Source organism: Geotrypetes seraphini, chromosome 8 (assembly GCF_902459505.1).
Source record: "Geotrypetes seraphini chromosome 8, aGeoSer1.1, whole genome shotgun sequence".
Taxonomy (NCBI): Eukaryota; Metazoa; Chordata; class Amphibia; order Gymnophiona; family Dermophiidae; genus Geotrypetes; species Geotrypetes seraphini.
The window spans coordinates 48,682,975-48,704,981 of record NC_047091.1 but is presented as its reverse complement, the minus strand read 5'-3'; the positions used below and the strand labels follow the sequence as shown (position 1 = coordinate 48,704,981).

At 43.0% G+C, this 22,007-nt stretch overlaps 1 long non-coding RNA gene across 2 annotated transcripts in view; it reads right to left on the bottom strand.

Annotated features, from left to right (window-relative positions):
• Positions 1-3,144: 3,144 nt before the first annotated feature.
• Positions 3,145-22,007, bottom strand: part of LOC117365574 — a 63,785-nt gene continuing 44,922 nt past the window's right edge. For both annotated transcript variants that reach the window (XR_004540423.1, XR_004540424.1), the window contains exons 2-3: positions 9,390-9,514; positions 3,145-3,985 (exon numbers count right to left, since the gene is read on the bottom strand). This is a non-coding gene — a long non-coding RNA (uncharacterized LOC117365574). The remainder of the gene's footprint in view (positions 3,986-9,389; positions 9,515-22,007) is intronic.

Sequence of the window (22,007 nt, the reverse complement as noted above, 5' to 3'; positions counted from 1 at the left end):
GAGTTTTGAGTACTTAGAGTAATGGAATGTTAAGTGAATTGCCCAGGGTCACAAGGAGCAGTGCTGGGCCTGAGCCTGCAACCTCAAGGTGCTAAGGCTGCAGCCCTAGCCACTAGGCCACTCCTCCACCTTGTATAGGCATTCAGGTCTTAGATGCTCAGAAGGAATAAAGAAAAGGTTGCAAGCTGTCCAAAACACTCAAAGATTGTTGTGAGGTGCTCCTAAATGTATAGGAACTTCTTCAGTTACCAGTGGATGAGCAATTTTCAAACTCTTATGTGGTTCACATGATAATTTATGGTGAAGGGCCCACTTAGATGAGTCAATTAGTTATGTTTCCATCTATTGCTGATAGGAGGAACACTGGGAAGCAGTTATTTCTACATTTTCCCACACCCAAAGGATTAAGATACAAAAAGATTTTTAATTTAGTTTTTTCTTATCAAGTCTAAAAGACTAGAATAATTTAGATTATAGTCGATCATATGTTATTTTGTAAATGACTGAAGACTTGTTTAAGAAAATTGTGAGATAATAACTGCTCATATTTATAACTAGATGTAGATAAGATGTTGTTCTGTATGCTGAGAAAACAAACTTACCCCCTCTTTAACTAAGGTGCGCACCTTAGTAAAAGAGGGCTTATTCTAGAAAATTAAACAATTTGGTTTTGTTTGTTTTCCACTGAGAAATGAAATGGCTAACTGAAAAATTCATCAAGGTGCTAGGACTCGAACACGAGCCAATGGCACCTAACAACAGCAACAGAATTTTCTTATCTCTTTCCCTGGTTTAATTAACCCTCCCCTCCTTTTTTTTTTTTTACAAAACTGTAGTGTGGTTTTTAGCGCCGGTCGTAGCGGTAACAGCTCTGATGCTCAAAGGAATTCTATGAGCATCGGAGCTGGTACTGCCGTGGCCGGCACTACAGTTTTGTAAAAGGGGTGTGTGTGAAACTTTTGCAATAAAAAATATTTGAACTGAAAAAAAGGTAATTGGTCTATAATTTGTAATTATTTATTGTTATTCCTAGTTGTGTCTAGCCTCTTTTTCAGTATTTCACACAGAACTACTTCCTGCAGTTGTGTCGAATAAGAAATCACATTAAATTGTATTGTATTGTTGTACATCCCCATCTTTGCATGCATGGACTCCTAGATATGAAATGAAAATCCATGTAAACAGCTGAAGGTAAAACTAGGACTGGACTACGCCTAGCCGAAAGATAGGGAGAAAAATCACAGTTCAGCACTGGAATTAAGGGGGATTTTTAATCCCCAAGACCCTGAAATAGATTAGGGGTATCACACTACAGTCCTAGCTTGCAAATTGATCTGGTTTTTCAGGGTATCCTGAAGAATATGTAAACAATAATGCAAACACAACTCATGCATATTCATTAGAGAGAGCATGAAAACTAGACTGGTTTGGAGCTCTCAAGGATCTGAACTCAACTGGTTAACAACCCCAGGAAAGAATTTCTCAGTCATGACTAGAGCTGGGGGTCTGATTTTATCCCTAGGGCATGAAAAGATTGACAAGGAAGAGGTAAAAACAGCACTGAACCAGCATATAACAGTATATACGCCATGGATTAACCAGCAGAGTCTGGAGTGATCAATAGACTCTTCTTTTCAGAGGAGGCAAGTAATTGTCTTTAAAAAAAAAAAAATGCATGCCCTGCACAAACTCCTGTTTTTGGGTTGTTGTTTTGGTTTTTTTTTTTTTAACGAAATCAGAAGTACAAATCCATGCAAAAGTCAGAAGGGTAAAAGCCAGGACTGGATCCACCTTTCCCTGTGAAAATTAGGTAAATGAATGTGGCACACAAAAGGAAAAAAAAAAAGATGGGCAGCAAAAGCACCCCCATTCTGTGATTCTTGTTTCACAGAGAAGGTAAAAAACCAGGTCATACTCCCTCTTCGGTGCCGTCCTTTTCTTTCCCTTTGGGAAGGCGAATGTTGACTATGATTCGCTTCAGTAAACCCCCCCCCCCCCCCGCTTTGAAAAAGGATGAGTCATTTGCTGAAAGGAGCCGGCTCACATCATTCTCTTCCTGTGAACTCACAGGCAGCCGTCCCCCAGAGGCCTTCTGGTGCTGATGTAATCGCTCTTCTTACTGGAGAGAAAAAAATACACGCGATGAGTAATTTCTAGACCAAAGACACATACTTTGTTGCTAGGGGGGTCTGAAATTAATCCGTGAACTCTCCTACTATATAACAACATGAAACTGAGCTCTTTGACTATGTACATAGTGATGCAGCTCTGTGCTTGTTAAGAACCGCTTTGCTTTATCTATTTTTTGTAGCTCCTTTGGGCTTTCAGCTGCCCTCTACTGGGACTAGGATGCCATTAAAGTAGGGCAACAGTAATAAATAGAAATAAAACAGAAATACAAACAAAAGAAAAATAAGGTGATTAGTCGTGCAGTCTGCTTGTTTGAAGTTATTCCTCACTGACAAACGAACACCAGTTTTCTACAACTCTTCCCTTCCCCCCTCCCCCGGCACAAAAAAAGGGTTTGGTTCATTTTGGGAAAATTTGGCTCTTTTCTTCTCAGGTTTCATGCATATTGGTGGGCCTCGTCGTTAGAGCTGCTGCCTCAGCGCCCTACGGTGGAAGATAACATTTTCCTTCTCAGAGGCCCCTCAACCACAAGGGGGCACCCGCTCAAACTCAAGGGCGGAAAATTTCACGGCGACACCAGGAAGTATTTCTTCACGGAGCGAGTGATTGATCAATGGAACAAGCTTCCAGTACAGGTAATCGAGGCCAGCAGCGTGCCAGATTTTAAGAATAAATGGGACGCCCATGTGGGATCCCTAAGTGGGTCAGGGTAAAACATTGTATAATATTAAGGGGAGGGTCTATAGAGTGGGCAGACTTGATGGGCCTTGGCCCTTTTCTGCCGTCATCTTTCTATGTTTCTATGTTTCTACGGTTGTGAGTTCAATCCAGTTGTAACTTCTTGTGACTCCGGGCAAGCCACCTGATCCTCTGTTGCCCCAGGGACCATAGTTAGATTGTGAACCCATTTGGACAGATAAGGAAAATACTTAAGAGTACCTGATAAAGAAAAGCGTACACTCAGGGCTCCTTTTAATTTCCTGCGTTTTTAGCGCACGCAGGAAATTACCGCAGGCTATACCGCGTGCTACGCTTCTAGAACTAACGCCAGCTCAATGCTGGCATTAAGGTCTAGCGTGCGTGGCAATGTAGCGCGTGATATTCCGTGCATTAAAAGCCCTAGCGCACCTTAGTAAACGAAGCTCTCAGTGGTATATCCAAATACCAATAAGCATAATTTTTTTTTTTTTTAAACATGCTTCAGAGGTTTTAGGGGGTAACTCAATAACTTGGGGACTAACATTTATGTGTCAAATATGCACCCAAGTGATATACTTAAGTACGTGTGCACATGTACATATGAAACTTTCTAAATTCCATCTAAGCGCTGTTCTGTTAATATGCACCTAGGTAGCCAGAGTCTAGGCAGGACATTTGTCTCCTGTTTTTAAGTATTATTATTAGGTTTTTTTTTATATACTGCCTATCAAGATTTTCTAAGCAGTTTTTACAATCAGGTACTCAAGCATTTATACTCCAGTTTATGGTTGACTTACGAGTGCTCATGCCTAAATTATATTTCATATTGAAAATGTGAAACGAATGTCACTTCCACACCCCTTTCTATAGACTCACACTTGTCAAAAGTTTCTTCAATATTCACCAACCCTCAGAAGTGCCACCACGATACTCAAAACATTTCACTGTTTCTGGCTTCACACACTATATCTTCACTGGGTCCAACTTTTCTAACTGTCTTAGTTGAATTGTATTTAAAGTTATTTTTAAACATTTTGTAAACAACCATTTCTAAGAAAGGTACTTAGCTTTTAACTTTTTGCCTTCAGGTGGTCAGTTTGTAGGGACATCTATGCCGACATGTTTCACCCAACGGGTTTTTTCAAGGCTCATATCCCTATATATTAAACAGACAATAGAAGCCTTGTAACAGATATAAAAATGGCAACAAAGTATTTTAAATATCAAAGTTCCTTACTTCTACAAGCTTTCGCCGTCTTATACAACCACCAAGTCCTTTAAACAAAGATGGCCGCGGCTTTTTCACTCCTCTTGTTTATATCCCCCAGCCAATATACAGAGTTTTGCTTGCACAAGAGCGATTACATAAAGATATAGTGCTAATCTTCAAACAAATTATATTTCATGCATTACGCCAGGTCCAGCTCAAGAGATTAGGGTGCCCCACCCATACCCTGCCAAGTTCCATGATCATTCCCTGATTATACCCACCCCTTGACAAGTTCACTCTGCCCTCCTCTGACACTGCTGCCTGGTCGAGGCAGGATGTGGCTTCATGGGCCAGCTGTTGTGAGGAGGCTGGGCCATCATCATTGTTTCAAGTTTATTAGGTGTTTATATACTGCCTATCAAGATTATCTAAGCGGTTTTACAGTCAGGTACCCAAGCATTTTCCCTATCTGTCCCGGTGGGCTCACAATCTTTCTAATGTACCTGGGGCTATGGAGGACTTGGAGTAACTTGCCCAAGGTCACAAGGAGCAGCGTGGGGTATGAACCCACAACCCCAGGGTGCTGAGGCTGTAGCTCCAACCACCACGCCACATGCTCAAGCAGTAGAGTCAGAAGAGGGCGGAGGGTAACTCTGTAGTAAACTTCACATAAAAAGGTCCAGGCATATGTCTTACCATAACCCCTTTATAGTGAATGGTGAGCCCTCCAAAACTCACCACAAACTTACTGAACCCAACGGTACCCCACGCCAATAGTGCTTATGCCTGCAGGTGTCGCCTACTTATAGGTACAGTGAGATTAGGGTGGGTTTTGGAAGGCTCATATATTCCACCATAAGTGTAGTATTTAGAGTGGGATATGGGCCTAAGTCCCCATCTCTATGGTTAACTACAATGACTACTAGGCTACTCCAGGAACTGGGGCATCAACATGGCAAATGAAGTTCAACGTAGATAAGTGTAAATTGATGCATGTCGGTAACAAAAATCTCATGCACGAATACAGGATGTCCGGGGTTGTACTTGGAGAGATCTCCCAGGAAAGAGATTTGGGAGTTCTGATCGACAAGTTGATGAAGCCGTCTGCACAATGTGCGGCGGTGGCAAAAAGGGTGAACAGAATGCTAGGAATGATATAAATGGGTATCACGAACAGATTGGAGAGGGTTATCATGCCGCTGTACCAGGCCATGGTGAGCCCTCACCTGGAGTACTGCGTACAGCACTGGTCGCCGTACATGAAGAAGGACACGGTACTACTCGAAAGGGTCCAGAGAAGAGTGACTAAAATGGTTAAGGGGCTGGAGGAGTTGCCGTACAATGAGATTGGAGAAACTGGGCCTCTTCTCCCTTGAAAAGAAGAGACTGAGAGGGGACTTGACCGAAACGTTCAAAATACTGAGGGGGATAGACGTAGTAGATAAAGACAGACTGTTCATCCTCTCTAAGGTAGGGAGAATGAGAGGGCACTCTCTAAAGTTGAAAGGGGATAGATTCCGTACAAACGTAAGGAAATTCTTCTTCACCCAGAGAGTGGTGGAAAACTGGAATACTCTTCCGGAGTCTGTTATAGGGGAAAACACCCTCCAGGGTTTCAAAACAAAGTTGGACAAGTTCCTGCTAAACTGGAATGTACACAGGTGAGGCGGGACTCATTTAGAGCACTAGTCTTTGACCTGAGGGCCGCCGCGTGAGCGGACTGCTGGGCAGGAAGGACAACTGGTCTGACCCGAGAATCTCGGCGAGAGGGAGAATTAGAAGTCCTTGAGCATGCGCAGATGCATGCTCAAGGCAGGCAGAAACCAGAAGATCTTCTAGGCACCGGCACGATCTGTGCCTGCGTGCCGGTACCAGACGGGGGTGTGGGGGTGTGTGTGTTAAGTTTATGTTGTTCGGGCGGGGGGTCCAGTTCGCGCAGGGGGTGGCAGTTGGAGCGAGGGGACCTTTGCGAGCAGGGGGGAGCGATGGCGGTTATCGGTGGGGGAACGTATCAAAGCGAGTTTCCATTATTTCCTATGGGGAAACTCGCTTTGATAAACGAGCATTTTGGATTACGAGCATGCTCCTGGAACGGATTATGCTCGTAATCCAAGGTACCACTGTGTAAGATTGAGTGTAACTGTATCCGGTGTTAATGAAATACTAACAAAGACAAAGTGTGACACAATTGGATTGAGAAAAAAACAGGGACTTGTACGTATAGGACAAGGAATAAAGGGAGCACTAAAGGGGGACAAAGCAATCGCCGACAGACTTAACACGTTTTTTTCATCTGTATTTACCAAAGAGGATATATACAGCATACCGGAACCCATCAGACCATATGCTGGAAGTGAAAACGGGAAACTGACAGGGTTAACGGTCATTCTAGAAGAGGTATGCAGGCAGACTGATAGGCTTAAGAGCGATAAATCCCCAGGACTGGATGGCATCCATCCGAGGGTCATCAAGGAACTGAAAGGGATCATAGCTGAACTGCTTCAACTAATAGTCAATCTGTCGATCGAATCGGGAAAGATTCTGGAGGACTGGAAGGTGGCGAATGTTACGCCGATCTTCAAAAAAGGTTCGAGGGGAGACCCGGGAAACTACAGACCGGTAAGTCTGACCTCGGTACCAGGTAAGATGGTAGAGGCGCTGATAAAGGACTGCATCATTGATCACCTTGATGGACATGGTTTGATGAGGACCAGCCAGCACAGTTTCAGCAAAGGCAGATCTTGTTTGACAAACTTGCTGCACTTCTTCGAGGGAGTAAACAGGCAGAAGAAAAGGGCGACCCGGTCGACATTGTATATCTGGACTTTCAGAAGGAATTCGACAAGGTTCCGCATGAACGACTACTTCAGAAAATTGCGAGCTATCAAATCGAGGGTGAAATACTCACGTGGATTAAAAACTGGCTGGAGCATAGGAAACAGAGAGTGGGGGTAAATGGACAATACTCGAACTGGAAGAGCATCACCAGTGGGGTGCCACAGGGCTCGGCGCTTGGACCCGTGCTCTTCAACATCTTTATAAATGATCTGGACATAGGTATGACGAGCGAGGTGATTAAATTTGTGGGCGATACAAAATTATTCAGAGTAGTGAAGACGCAGGGGGATTGTGAAGATTTGCAACGTGACATAATGTCTCAAGGAATGGGCATCGACATGGCAGATGAGGTTCAACGTGGATAAGTATAAAGTGATGCATGTCGGTAACAAAAATCTCATGCATGAATACAGGATGTCTGGAGCGGTACTTGGAGAGACCTCCCAGTAAAGGGACTTGGGAGTTCTGATCAACAAGTTGATGAAGCCGTCCATGCAATGTGCGGTGGCGGCGAAAAGGGCGAACAGAATGCTAGGAATGATCAAGAAGGGGATCACGAACAGATTGGAGAAGGTTATCATGCCGCTGTACTGGGCCATGGTGTGCCCTCACCTGGAGTATTGCATACAGCACTGGTTGCCATACATGAAGAAGGACACGGTACTACTCGAAAGGGTCCAGAGAAGAGCGACTAAGATGGTTAAGGGGTTGGAGGAGCTGCCGTTCAGCGAAAGATTAGAAAAACTGGGCCTCTTCTACGAACAAAGGAGATTGAGAGGGGACATGATCGAAACATTCAAGGTACTGAAGGGGATAGACTTAGTAGATAAAGACAGACTGTTCACACTCTCCAAGGTAGGGAGAACGAGAGAGCACTCTCTAAAGTTGAAAGGGGATAGATTCCGTACAAACGTAAGTAAGTTCTTTACCCAGAGAATGGTAGAAAACTGGAACACTCTTCCGGAGTCTGTCATAGGGGGAAACACCCTTCAGGGATTCAAGACAAAGTTAGACAAGTTTCTGCTGAACAAGAACGTGCGCTGGTAGGGCTAGTCTCAGTTAGGGTGCTAGTATTTGACCAGAGGGCCGCCACGTGAGCAGACTGTTGGGCATGATGGACCGCTGGTCTGACCCAGCAGCGGCAATTCTTATGTTCTTAAAGTTTCATTGTTTATATTATTTGATTTATGATGAAGGATGAATGTGAATTTGAATGTCTTGTCTCTTTTCATTTCCTCCCCTCCTACTGTATTCTAGAATTAATTATCTTTCTCTGATTACCTACTTTTATTAAAGTTGAATTGTAATGTAGGCTCCTTATCTTCTCTTCTTATCTCTCGTGTTTTTTATTTACTGTAAATCTTTTAGATTATTTGTGGAATATTAAACCGAAATGCACATGTGAAAAGTTTAACTTGATTTTGCAAGTTTAAGCAGGATTTTTCTTGTACTAAAAGTTTAACCAGCCTTTTACCAAAGTAGGCTAAATCTTTGGAAAATATACCTCTAAGACCCCCACCTGGCTCTGCAGCACCTTGAAAATGTTCATTGGGGCTAACTGGTGAGAGTCCAGCTGCTGCTGTGCTACCAGCTGATGTCAACCACTCACAAGGTTAGCTGAATCCCTGCCTGGCACCTCTTAGAGGCCTCTCTAACCTATCAAGGATGTTCATCACAGTGCCTGAGAGATAAAGCAGTGGTGATGCACCTGGGAAAACGTGGTCAGTGGGCACAGAACAGGAGATCTGTTTTTTGTCATAACTAAAAGCCAAAATAACAGAGAGAATGCCAATTCTTAGCCCTCCTACAGATTTCATTCTCAGCTTGGCAGGACCTTTTTTTCCCAGATAATGTGACGTATTAGCTGCAAAGTATTGGAGTTTCATTTTACCGTTTCAGGGCACCTCTCCAGATCCCCTTTTCCTGTGGGAATTATGTGCCCTCTTACCTTGTCCAAGGAGAACTCTTTATGAGATGTTTACCAGTCATCCGGGCAACTTTGTCTTCATCTTTATCAATTGGCAAGCTTCACACTGACATTTAGATCCTATATCTTATTCGGCCAGGGAAGGGATGGGGTTGCAGTCAGAGGTACTCTTTAGTTATACGTCTATATTTGCAAACCCTACTCTAACACTAACTAACTTTCTGAGGCCTTTGTACTAACCTACAAAATATTTTGTGGGTTAGTGGCTACTTTTCTTTTTTGCAAACTTTTGCTACTGGATAGAAATGAGCTCTTTGGCTCATTTTCAAACCATAGATATATTTCATGAGAAATTTTGCCTGTGTTGCCACAACCAGGACATTTTACATTCCTAGCCATAGCAGACCATGGAAATGAAAACAAAAAAGATCTTGTTGGATGGTGATGACAGTTGCTCAAAGATGCCACTGGTCCTGATATCTGAAGCTACGATCCTAGAGGAGCTTTAATTCCATGGCCACCTGGTGCTCTCAACCCCCAAGTATTCCAAAAATCAGAAGCCAAACTTTCTCATTCAAGCCTTACCTCAAGGACCCCTGAGTTATCCCACTTCCCCGAAAGTCCTGATACTGCCCAAATGGGTGGTTCTGGTAAAGGGCAGAAACAGTCTACCATTCATTCCTGTTCCATGGCAGCCATCTTGAGAACTTCTAGAAGTAAGGTAAGTCAGAATGGGACATTAGAGCCAATTTGTCAAATACAGATTTTTGATCCACCACCACCACACAAATTCCCCCCTACCCTGGGTCATTTGATAAAGAACCACCCCTCTTTAGGTGTAGTTTTTTTGTGTGTGTGTGCAGATGGGACCATAAAGCTTTTTCAAAACTGAACATGAATAAGCTGCTTTACATGCATTTGATTCACAGCAGCTCATGATGTGCAATTTGTCCAAAACTTGTTCACAATTTACTTTATATTGCATTATAAAAATTCTTATATTTTGCAAACATCCAGTAATACGTTCTGTGTGCATCACTATATAAATAGACATGAACAATGACCAAGATACTACAATGTAAATGATAACTATTCTAATCATAACCCCCCCCCCAGGCCATGAAAGAAATCTTTACTGGGCCACAGCCCAGAGCGCTAAATGTTCCGCTGCTCTGACGCTCATAGAATTCTTATCAACATTTAACGCTTCAGGCTGCGGTAGAAACCTTTACTGTGGTTTAGTAAAAAAGGGCCACAATATATCTAAAATTAGCACTGTAAAAAGAAGTTATTTTGAAATAAAAAGGTTTTTTTTACCGCCTTGCTGAATGAACTATAACTACGCAATGACCTAACATTAGATGGAAGTGAGTGCTAAATCTTAACCCCTTGAAACGAAATCAAAGACAAAGAAAATGTCTTCAATTTAACTTTGGTAGGAAAGGACACCATCTGATTCTTAAATCATAAACCTCACTTCTCTTCAATAAACTAGAAAGGGCAACCAAATAAGCAGGGGCCTCACTTTGCAAAATTTTGTAAGCAACCACACAAGCTTTAATTCCATTCCAGCCTCAATTAGTGTCCAGTGCGGTTTATAAAAAAGCAGAGTCTGTTATGTATGAGTTCAGAAAAATCAATCTAGCCGCCACGTTTTACCCCATTTTGCAGCTTTTCAAATAGGGCCTTTGAACATCCCAGATAAGCATTACAATAATCAACATGTGCAAGAAAAAAACAGTGGACGATAGCGCTGGGTTTTAGAAGCGGGCCGGCGGGGCGAATGCTCCGACACTCACAGGAATGGAACGAGCATCGGAACATTTACCTCGCCGGCCTGCGGTAAAATGCTCTTAGGCTGCTTAGTAAAAGGAGCCCTAGTTTTTTATTCACCTGCACTTGCATTGTAAGCAGAAATTCGACCACGTGACACCCTACTATCGGCAGCTGCACTGGCTACCAACGGAAGCCCGAGTAAGGTTTAAATTTGCCTGCCTCTGCTACAAAGTACTATACGGCCTGACCCCCAAGTACATAACGGACCTTTTCGCATTTTCTAATAACAAACTCAAGAGAAACACACACCCAAAACTCATTTCCCCTCCAGTTAGAGGCTGCAAAATGAAAAAACACCACGAACACCTTCTCTCCCACCAAGCAGTCCTATGGGGCAAAGACCTAGACCAACTGCTTTCGCCCACTACATACGGGGAATTCAGGAAACGCCTAAAAACATACCTGTTCCAGAAATACCTAAACAATTGACCCGCTCTCCCTCTCCCTCCCCCCCTCCCTATTCTACCTGAACTTACAGCACTGTTATAAATATAATCTGTTATCTTCATCTTATCGTAACTTTACGTTGCTATTTATCCCCAACAGGTCCTGTCGGACATTACCTACTAAAATGTACATATTACATTTTCGCTCAGCAAATTGTGTTTCTATACTATTGCCTCCTGAGGTCTCTGATCTCTGTATTTCCTCTGACTATCTACTTATTGTATTTCGCTGAATGTCCAGCACTCTTGATTGTAAATCGCCTAGAAGTCGCAAGATTGTGGCGGTATAGAAGAATAAAGTTATTATTATTATTATCATCTACTATAGCTCCCAAGATAGCCCTTTTTGCAACCCCTCTCCCTTTTTTTCTTTTTTTTACAGAAAGGACTCCATGCATTAAAAATCATAAAACATTAGTATGGTTGCACACATATATCCTGCAAGACTGTTTTGTGCTGCTTATTGTGGGGTCCATTCCTAAGGCACGCTAGCCATTTTAGCATGAGCTAAATGCTAATGCGTCCATAGACTATAATGGACACATTAGCGTTTAGCGCGCCTTAGTAAAAGGCAGCTTTTGCAAAAAAATAAATAAATAAATAAATTTAAACACAGCAGTATATCACAGCCTTTCTGTAACCTCAGACTAAATGTTTTTATCTCCCCCCCCCCCCCCCAATACTCCAAAATTCTAGCTCTGCCACTTTCTCTCTCTATGTAATCTGACAGCAGATCACTCCATTGCCCTAAGCTTCAACTCTAATCTCCGGCTCAGTCACTGATGCTTCATGTGGAGAGTCAGGGACAGAGCTGGGGATTCAAGCTGAAGAACAGGAAGATAAAGTGATTGTATTTGGTAGTGATATAAGCTTTTAAGTATCTCCTACTACCCAGTGATTATTCACTTTAATGGGACTTCTAGGCCCTGCCAACAGGTTTGTGTCACTAATATAGATGAGCTGAATTAAAATGATTTTCTTCAGTTTTTACTATCCGGCAGTATTCCATCTGGAACTTTTGTTCATTTGTCAGGAAATGAGAAATATCTTATCCACAACCATAACATACCAGGGTCATCCAAATAATGCCACACAATCCAAATGTGGATGATACAGCAATAACATTACATTGGTATTTATGGATCACTAAAATTCTCCTTAAGGAGTTCCATGCGATTTACATGAAAAAAAGATATAGGGCCTATTCAGGAGATTACATTGTTACCTTTGGTGCTTTTTTAGGGGTTACGATCTTTACCTAGGGGTCGAGGCATCATGATACGTGAGAACAGAGTTTAGTGTTTCTTTCTGTGTTAAAATGGGTCTTTTCCTTGTGTTAGGCATTTCCTGAATAGATAGGTTTTTAGTTTTTTATGTAAGAGCACGTAAGTGGGGGAGGCTCTTATTTGGTTCGAGAAAGAGTTCTACCATTTTGCTGTTTGGTATGGTAAGATCGAATGTATTGTGTAATATTTAATACCCTTGGGGCTGGGGAATCTCAGTCCGTAGGTGGTTGCTTATCAGGTTTCAATTTTGCCAGGTACAGCAATGTGAATTGCACATGCTTACCATGCAGTTCAGTACATACGGGAGAGTAGGCTGTAGTTCCTGTGTGGTGATAATGCTACAATGTTCTTCATGTATTTGGGGTCTTCGCCATGGAAGATTAGGTAGATTATTGTGCATAGTTTAAAGAGGCATCTTGCTTCTATGGGGAGCCAGTATAGTTTGAGACATAGAGGTGACACTTTCCCATATCTTGTTGCTGAGAATATTTGTCTTACTGCTACATTCTGGAGGGTTTGTAATTTTTTTTACAGTATAATCTCGTTATAACGGACTTCAAGGGACCTAGAAAAACGGTCCATTATATCCAGAGTCCGTTATATCCAGAGTTGCATTTTTAAAAACCTTTATTTAGGTCAACTTGAAACAACGTTCAATCAATGAACAACAGTCACTGTACAACCATATCAGCAACATCAAGAACAAAACTCAGCAAACATTGGTATGACACGAAATGATTGCAAAACCAGAACACTAAAAGATGTTCTAAAGCAGGGGTGCCCACACTTTTTGGGCTTGCGAGCTACTTTTAAAATGACCAAGTCAAAATGATCTACCAACAATAAAATTTAAAAAAAAAACACAACGCACACTGTACGCATAAAATTGTTAATTATCATTCCTATTCTGGGGTTTTTTCAAAGAGGTCAAAGGAGATGACTCTATGCACTGTCACCTCAGTAACAACCATACAAAAATAGACAAATACCCACCCCCTCCCTTTTTACTAAACCACAATAGCAGTTTTTAGCGCAGGGAGCTGCGCTGAATGCCCAGCGCTGCTCTCGACGCTCATAGGCTCCCTGCGCTAAAAACCTCTATTGCGGTTTAGTAAAAGGGGACCATATTGTAAAATATAGAGAGCAGATATAAATTCAGACACATTTTGATCACTAAATTTAAAATAAAATCATTTTTTCTACCTTGTCTGGTGATTTCATGAGTCTCTGGTTGCACTTTCTTCTTCTGACTGTGCATCCAATCTTTCTTCCCTTCTTTTAGCCTGTATGCTTCCTCTCTTCCTGACCTCATTCCCCCCCCCCAATGTTTTCTTCTTCTCTCCTTGCCCTCTCTTTCTTTCTCTCTTCATGCCCCCATTCTTTTTTTCTGTTTCTCTTCTTTCCTTCTGTCTCCCTGCCTGCCCTCTTTCTCCCTCCCTGCCCACCCACAAGCCACTGCTTCTGCCGCTGCCATCGGATAACAGGACCCCAAAGCCGCCCACCGCCGGCCAAGCTCTCCTTGCTTCGGGCCCACCAGCATTCCTCTCCCCGACGTCAATTTTGCCGTCGGAGAGGAAGTTCCGCTGGCCAGAACTTCCTCTCCGACGGCACAATTGAGGTCGGGAAGAGGAAGGCTGATCGGCCCAAGATCGACATTTTGGGAAAAATGCTGCCGGGTCCTGCCTTTGAGGAAACAGAAAGTAGGCAGGACCTGGCAGCAAGAAGAGCAAATCTCAAGCTTCACTGACCTGTCTCCCGCTTTAGCCCGCGAACAGGGCTCTAACATGTGCGTGCCGGCTTCCCTTCTTACCCCCTCCCCGGACATAACTTCCGGTTTCAGAGGGAAGCCGGTACAAGCACATGTTAGCCCCCGGAGCATAAGTTCTCCAAGCCTTTTTTTGTTTTTTTTTTTAAATGTTGAGCAGCGGAGGCAGCAGCAGAATTCAGGAGCGGGCCAGTCAGGAGGGGAAAAAAGAGAAGGGAAGAAGGGAACCCGTTCCGCGATCGACTGGGGTCACCTGAGCGAGCGACCTGTCGATCGCGATCGACGCGTTGGGCACCCCTGTTCTAAAGTATTATGTCGTACTGTACTGGAAAGAAAATTACTCTGTCATTTTCTTCTGGGCTGCATTTTGATACTATATCACCAGTATGCCACGCACCTTGTAAGTGGAGCCTGCATGTCTGTTATAGCCGGAGAAAATTACAGCTAAAAGTGGCTCTCGGGACCAAAATAGTTGTCTGTTATATCTGAAAGTCTGTTATATGCGAGTCCGCTATATCCGATGATTTTCTTTATGTTTATAATGGCGCTCGGCTGGAACCAGCGGACCTTGTCCGCTATAGGCGAGGTTCCGTTATAAGCGAGTCCATTATAACGGGATTATACTGTATGTATCTCTACTTTGCATCCTATGTAGAGTATATTGCAGTAGTCCAACCAAGATAGTACTAGTGATTGAATAAGGAACTCTTAGGTTTCTCTTTTGAATCAACGGTGTATCCATTTCAATTTCTTTTTATTAATTTACATGTAGCAGATCAAGGTGAGTTGCATTCCAGCACACTGGTTATTGCCTTGTTCCTGGAGGACTTACAATCTGAGTTTGTACCCGAGGCAGTGAAGGTTAAGTGACTTGCCTAAAATTACAAAGAGCAACAGCAGGATTTGAAACTGGCTTGCCTGATTTTCCACCCATTGCTCTAACCATTAGGCTACTACTCCACTCCTAAAGAGGGTACTGAAGCCCTACTGGCTGCATGCTGTTTGAGTTTTAGACATTTATTTGGATGTACAAGAAAGACAGTTCCTTGATTGTGATCAAGACTTGACACCCTCGTGTTTTGGCCATGATGGCATGTCTCAGGAGTCTGACTCTTTATTATGAAATATGCATCACATATATTCTAAGCCTTGTAACTGATTCTAGAGGTAAAAGTGTAATAAACAAAATATAAAACACTAGTCTTTAAGCCCGTTATATTAACGGGTGCTAGAATAAACTAAACTAAACTAAACCTTAAGTTTGTATACCGCATCATCTCCACAGAAGTAGAGCTTGACACGGTTTACAGGAATTACAAAAGAAAGGAACTCCAATGGGAAGAAGAAGAGCTTGGTAAAAAGGGGAGAGAGAAGGGATTAAGTGTAGAGGAGAGGGAGGGAGTGGTTACATTTTAGAGAAAAGCCAAGTTTTCAAATGTTTTCTGAAGCGTTGGAGGGAGGTCGCACTCCGGAGAGGGGCAGATAAGCTGTCCACAGCTCGGTGATCTTGAAGAGGAGGGATGTTCCAAGTTTTCCTGTATGGGATATGCCTTTTAAAGAGGGGAATGATAGTATGAATTTCTGAGAGGATCTGGTGGAGTTGGGATTTGCGGAGAGCCAGGATAGTGGAAACAGGGGAGGAAGGATGCCGTGTAGAGACTTGAAGGTTAGGCAGGCGCATTTGTAGTGGACCCTGAGGAGAACTGGGAGCCAGTGAAGCTTAGACAGAAGCGGGGAGACGTGGTCAAATTTGCTTTTTGCGAAAATTAATTTAGCCGCGGTATTCTGAATCCGCTGGAGTCTGAGAAGACTTTTCTTTGTTAGGCTTAGGTAGATGGAGTTGCAGTAATCCAGTCTAGATAGAATAATGGATTGAACGAGGACAGCGAAGTGTTGTTGGTGGAAGCAGGATCTGACTTTCCTTAGCATGTGAAGGTTGAAAAAGCATTTTTTTACTAAGGAGTTGAGGTGATCGTTGAAGGACAGTGTAGAGTCAATGATGATTCCCAGAACTTTGTTTGAGTGCTCAAGCGGCAGTTTGGTGCCTGAGGATAGTGGGATGAGGGTGGGCAGCTGATCTAATTTTGGGCCTAGCCAAAGAAGTTTTGTTTTGGTCTCATTAAGTTTCATTTGAACGGTGAGAGCCCAGGATTGGAGATTCGTTATACAAGAAGAGATGTTGTCAGAGAGGTTGGTGAGGTTGGAGTCGGTCTCGAGGAGGACAAGAATGTCGTCGGCGTAGGTGTAGAGTGTCTCAAAGGGGGAAAGTTTGAGGAGTTTCAGAGAGGACATATAAATGTTGAAAAGAATCGGGGATAGAGGTGAACCCTGAGGAACTCCGCAAATCGGTTTCCAAGGGGAGGATGAGATACCGTTCATGTTAACGAAGTAGGAGCGAGAACGTAGGAATTTTGAGAACCAATCTAAGACTGTGGAGTTTATGCCAATTTCAGAAAGTTGAAGGATTAGTATGTCATGATGGACAATGTCGAAGGCTGCAGAAAGATCAAATTGAAGAAGGACAGCGAACTTGTTGCAAGAGTGAAGATGTTGGACTTTTGAAATTAAAGAGGCCAAAAGGGATTCAGTGCTAAAGTTGGGTCTGAAGCCATGTTGGTAGGGTAGTAGAATGGAGAATCTCTCAAGATAGGATGAGAGTTGGGTGGCTATGATGGACTCCAGCATCTTGGTCAGGAGAGGAATGTTAGCTATTGGGCGATAGCTGGACGGTGTGGAGGGGTTTAGATCAGCTTTTTTCAAAAGAGGGGATAAGGCAATGATTCCCATTTCTGCAGAAAATAGGCCTGAGAGTAAAGCAGAATTTATAAGTTTGGTGAGAAATGAGATGGCTTGTGTGGGAATATTTTCGTATAAGTAGGAGGGGAAAGGATCCAAGGTGCAGTTGCAGGATTTTAACTTGAGGCAGAGTTTGGAGACCTGGGAATCGGAGACGAGATCGAAGGTGGTCCAGGATCTATCGGCTGGGATATGGTTGGCATCGGTTAGATTGGGGTTGGAGACGGCGAGCACCAGGGAGTTGTAAGAGGGTGTTGGAGGGAAGGAGCATCGTAAGGTGGTGACTTTCTCATTGAAGAATTTTGCTAGTTCATCGGCAGATGGAGAGGAGAGGGGTGTGGCGGAATCGTGTTTGGAGGATATGGAACGCCAAATGTTGAACAGTGTATTACTTTGGTTTGTGTGTCTGTCTTTCTTTCTGTCTCTCTCTCCTTGGCCGCTGTATGTCTGTCTGTCTTTTTTTGCTGTCTGTCTCCTTGGACGCTGTATGTCTGTCTGTCTTTGTTTTGGTGTCTGTCTCTTTTAATCTATCTCTGTAGCCCCTGTCTTTTTTTTCTGTTTGTCTCTCTCTCCTTGTCCAAAGTTTTTTTTTCTTTAAATCTGTCTCTTTAAACCCCTGTTCTTCTGTGTGGGTTTTTGACTGTCACCTTCTGTCTATCTCCTTGGCTGCTGTCTGTATTTCTTACTTTTGGTCTCTCTGTCTGTGTTTGTTTTGGTGTTTGTCTCTTTGGCTGCTGTATGTGGATTTTTTTTTCTTCTGTGTCTCTCTCTCCTTGTCCACTGTTTTTTATTTGTTTGTTTCTTTCAGTCTTTCTCTATTGCCCCTTGTCTTTAAGGATATTTTTTTTTTCCCTGTGTGTCTCTCTCTCAGTGTGTGTATGGAGATATCATATTTGTCATCTACCTTTTTTTTGTGTAATAACGGAAGTTTCACAGAGTAAGTTGTTTGAATTATTTCCCCTCCATTTCCCTCCCCCCACACTACTTCCCTGTGCAGCAGCAGCATTTCCCCTACCCCCCTTTCCCTTCCCGCGGTCTGGCCGGCTCCCATAGTCCCTTTCCGCCCCCCCTTCCCTTCCCGCGGTCCTGACAAACCTGCAACTCCAGCAGCATCTGCAGCACTGTACACATGCTGCTTCGGGGCCTTCTACTGCCCTGATTTGCTCTGCCGCGTCTCTGATGATGTCATCAGGGACGTGCCAGAGTAAATCAGGGCAGTAGAAGGCCCCGAAGCAGCGTGTGTACAGTGCTGCAAGCTGCTGGAGTCGGGACCGCGGGAAGGGAAGGGGGGGGGGGCAGGAAGAGCCTAAGTGAGCCGGTCGGATTGCGGGAAGGAAGGAGAAACTGATTTGTCTGTACTGCCGACTCTCTGCTGTGCTGGAGCTGGATGAGCCTGAAGCCGCGAGTGTGGGTCCGTTTCTGCAGCCATGAAGTGGAGAGGTGGAGAGCAGGGAGGCTTGTCTGGCGCGCATGCACACTCCTACCGCCACAGCCCGAGAGAACAGGGATCAGGGAAGCACGCAGTGAAAGTGCGCATGCGCGCTTAGCATTTTATTATTATAGATAAAACGTATGTCAGCTGGACAAAGTGGAGTGACAGTTCAGGAAATACGGAATCGAAAGTGATGTGAGGGATGAAACATCCTGGGGGCAAAAGATGTAGGGGTGATTATTCTGGAGGTGAAATGTACCTGGGGGTGAAATATTAGGGGTGAAACTTCTGGCTGCCGAACTATATATTAGGTGAATTTAAGGAGGGCATAAAAGGAAGAGTGGAATTATCTGAATGTGTTTTGCTTAATAGAGAATGTCACGGTGACAGAGCTCATCAATGGACCCGTCCCCGCGGATAACCGCAGGAAACCATCTCCATGTCATTCTTTAAGGAGAGAGGATAGAATCAAAGTATGAATGGGCACAACCACTGACCCACTGAAGAATGCTGGTGTAGAATGACTAAGGTTGAGATAGACACTAGAGAATGACAGTTTCCGGTATCCAGAGCAGATATTGTGATGTCATAATGTCTCATTCCACCAATAAGAGCCAAGCTTATTAGTGATGTCACAATGGCTTCATTATCTTATACTTGGCTCACATAAGAATCAGAGTATGAATGGGCTCAGCCACTGACCCTCAAGCCTTGCACTGAAGAATACTGGTGTAGAAGGTCTGAGGTTGAGATAGACACTAAAGAATGACATGGGATTGTTTCTTGCAGTTATCCACAGGGATAGGAACAGTGATGAATTTTATTACCATGTCATTCTCTAGTACAAAGTGCTTATATATATTTACTTGTACCAAACTTGGGTAAATAATAATAACAGTTTATATACGGCAGGACCGTGAAGTTCTATGTGGTTTACAGAGATTAAAAGATGCTACAAATTGAGTAGTATTAACAAAGTTAATAGCTAGAGCTTAACAGCTCTAGAGATCAGTTATTGTAGAATAAGATTGTACAGGTCAGTTACCTAAATAGTTCAGGAACAGATATGTTTTTAGGTGTTTCCTAAATTCCCCATAAGTAGTAGGCATAAGCAAATGTTCCAGATCTTTACCCCATAATGCTGCCTGATGTGAGAAAAGATGATGATGTTTTTTAAATTTACATCCTCTAACCGGTGGAGAAACATGGGCTGAATGTTCCCTAATTGTGTGAAATGTGGTGATGTAGCGGGGATATATTACCATTGTTGGTGTGTCTGTCCATTCATTTCTGACTTTTGGGATCAACTATGGCAACACTTGGAACCGATGCCTGGACTTTCTATACCGAAAAGTGTTAAGTTGTGTTTATTGGGTTTGGATGATAACTTAGATAATGAGACAGATGAACAATGTCTATATATTAGAAAGGTATGTCTGATGGCCAAAAAGTATATATTCTTACATTGGAAACAAAAAGACCCTCCAACAAAAAGACTCTCCTTGTGGCGTAACCAGATGCACCATCTTTTAAGAATGGAGCACCTATCCATCTTAGGTAAAGGTGTTAAGAAAACCCAGTTTCTTCAAACTTGGTCCCCATTCCTGGACTTCTTGACCTGTACACACACCAAGGTTAGGTATATTGTGAGCATTTAGTTTCATTGTAGGGATTTATAGCAGTCCTGCTTGTTTTAAGATCTGGTGTAATATTTGTAATACTATTTTTTTTAAAAATAGATTAATATTGTAATTACATTATATGCATTGTTGTACTAATAATTGAGATATGAATGGGAGAAAATGAATGTTTAATGTACTATCTGTGTAGGTAATAGTGCATTTTATGCAGTTTTATATATTCAATCAACTGTATTGCACTATCAAAGTTTGAAAATCAATAAAGATTTTTAAAAAAGATTCTGTGGTTGGTTGCAGGGGGCAAGTCTATCTGTTGTCACCCCACTCTTTAAGGACAGCCCTACATGTGCGTTCCAGCACCCTTTTTTTTGCTATAAAAAAAAACCTCAACGTAGATCTATATATATACACAAAAAAGGTGCAACACTCCTCAGAATAGCACTTGGTTGCTCTTCAATGAAAGCTCTCGACAAAGTACTCAAAGGCAAGGAGGTAACACTCCAAACGAAGATCAGACTTGTCCACAAACTCATTTTCTCAGTGGTCAGTAACGGATGCGAAAACTGGGGTTCATAGACAGTAACGTGGAAGACAAAGGTGCGCGCCGACAACTGAGCGCAAGATGGAGGCGCGCGCCGAAGAAAAAGACTGTTTTTAGGAGCTGCGACGGGGGTTTTGTTGGGGAGCCCCCCCCACTTTACTTAATACATATCGCGGCGGCATTGTGGGGGATTTGGGGGGTTGTAACACCCCACATTTTAGTGAAAACGTAACTTTTTCCCTAAAAACAGGGAAAAAGTTAAGTTTTCAGTAAAATGTGGGGGGTTACAACCCCCCACAACGCCCCCAGAACGTGGCGCGATCTGTATTAAGTAAAGTGGGGGGTTCCCCCCACACCCCCCGTCGTAGCCCCTAAAAACAGTCTTTTTCTTCAGCGCGCGCCTTCGTGCTGCGCTCAGTTGTCTGCTCGCGCCTTTGTCCCGGCGCACTTTTGACCTGACACCGAAAACTGGAGACTACAGAAACAAGACAGAAAGAAGATTGACTTATTTGAGCTTTGGTGCTGGAGAAGGATCTGACACCTGTAGAGCCAGCACAGGTTGTCTAAAGATGTTGCTGGCAGCGATTCCTACGAGATGGACTAGGGGTGTGGCTCAGAAAGAGACAGACATATGTTGGGCTGTGGATGGATAAGACAGAAAGAAGGGAATGAGGTGCCACAACAGAGGTGTTTTGGGGTCTCACGTGCCACTAGACTGGGTGGACCTGAGCCAAGAATGGATAGGCCTGGGCCCACCCAGGGCTATGTCACTGAACAACTATATGTAACAAAATGAGCCTAGTGTAGGGCAATCAAGGCATTGTGACATCACTCATGAGGATGACTCTTAGGAACTGGTGGAATGAGGCATTATGACATCACAATATCAGATCTGATTACCAGAGACTGAAACTCTTCACAATAAAGAGGAGATGTTATCAATGTAGGCTACTGTTATGATATGTTATTTTTTCACAGGTTGCATTTTATGTAATGAGACCTAGTTAACAGTAAAATAGCTTGTCTTAATGGTAGCCCACATTGATAACTACAAATCTAATTATACATATCCCAGCTAATTTTGTATGTACAAAAAAATGCATTGCCCTTTCAATATTGACTGCATATATAAAGTGAGCAAGAGAAAAAGAGAGATGTATCTCTCTTTCATAGATATATTAGGGCTGTGTACACCTTTTTTTTTCTTCAGAGGTTTTGGGGGGAATTTGGGGTTTTCACTTTTGGTTTTAGCACATATTAAAAACAAAGCCATATAAAACAAAATTCACCATAAATTTTAGTGCATTCTTTTTGTTTTGCTTTGAAACAAAATGAAATGATACCAGACGACTGGAAGATAGCGAATGTCATCCCAATCTTCAAAAAAGGATCGAGAGGAGAACCTGGTGAGTCTTACGTCGGTTCCTGGGAATTTGGTTGAAGCACTAATAAAGGATAGCA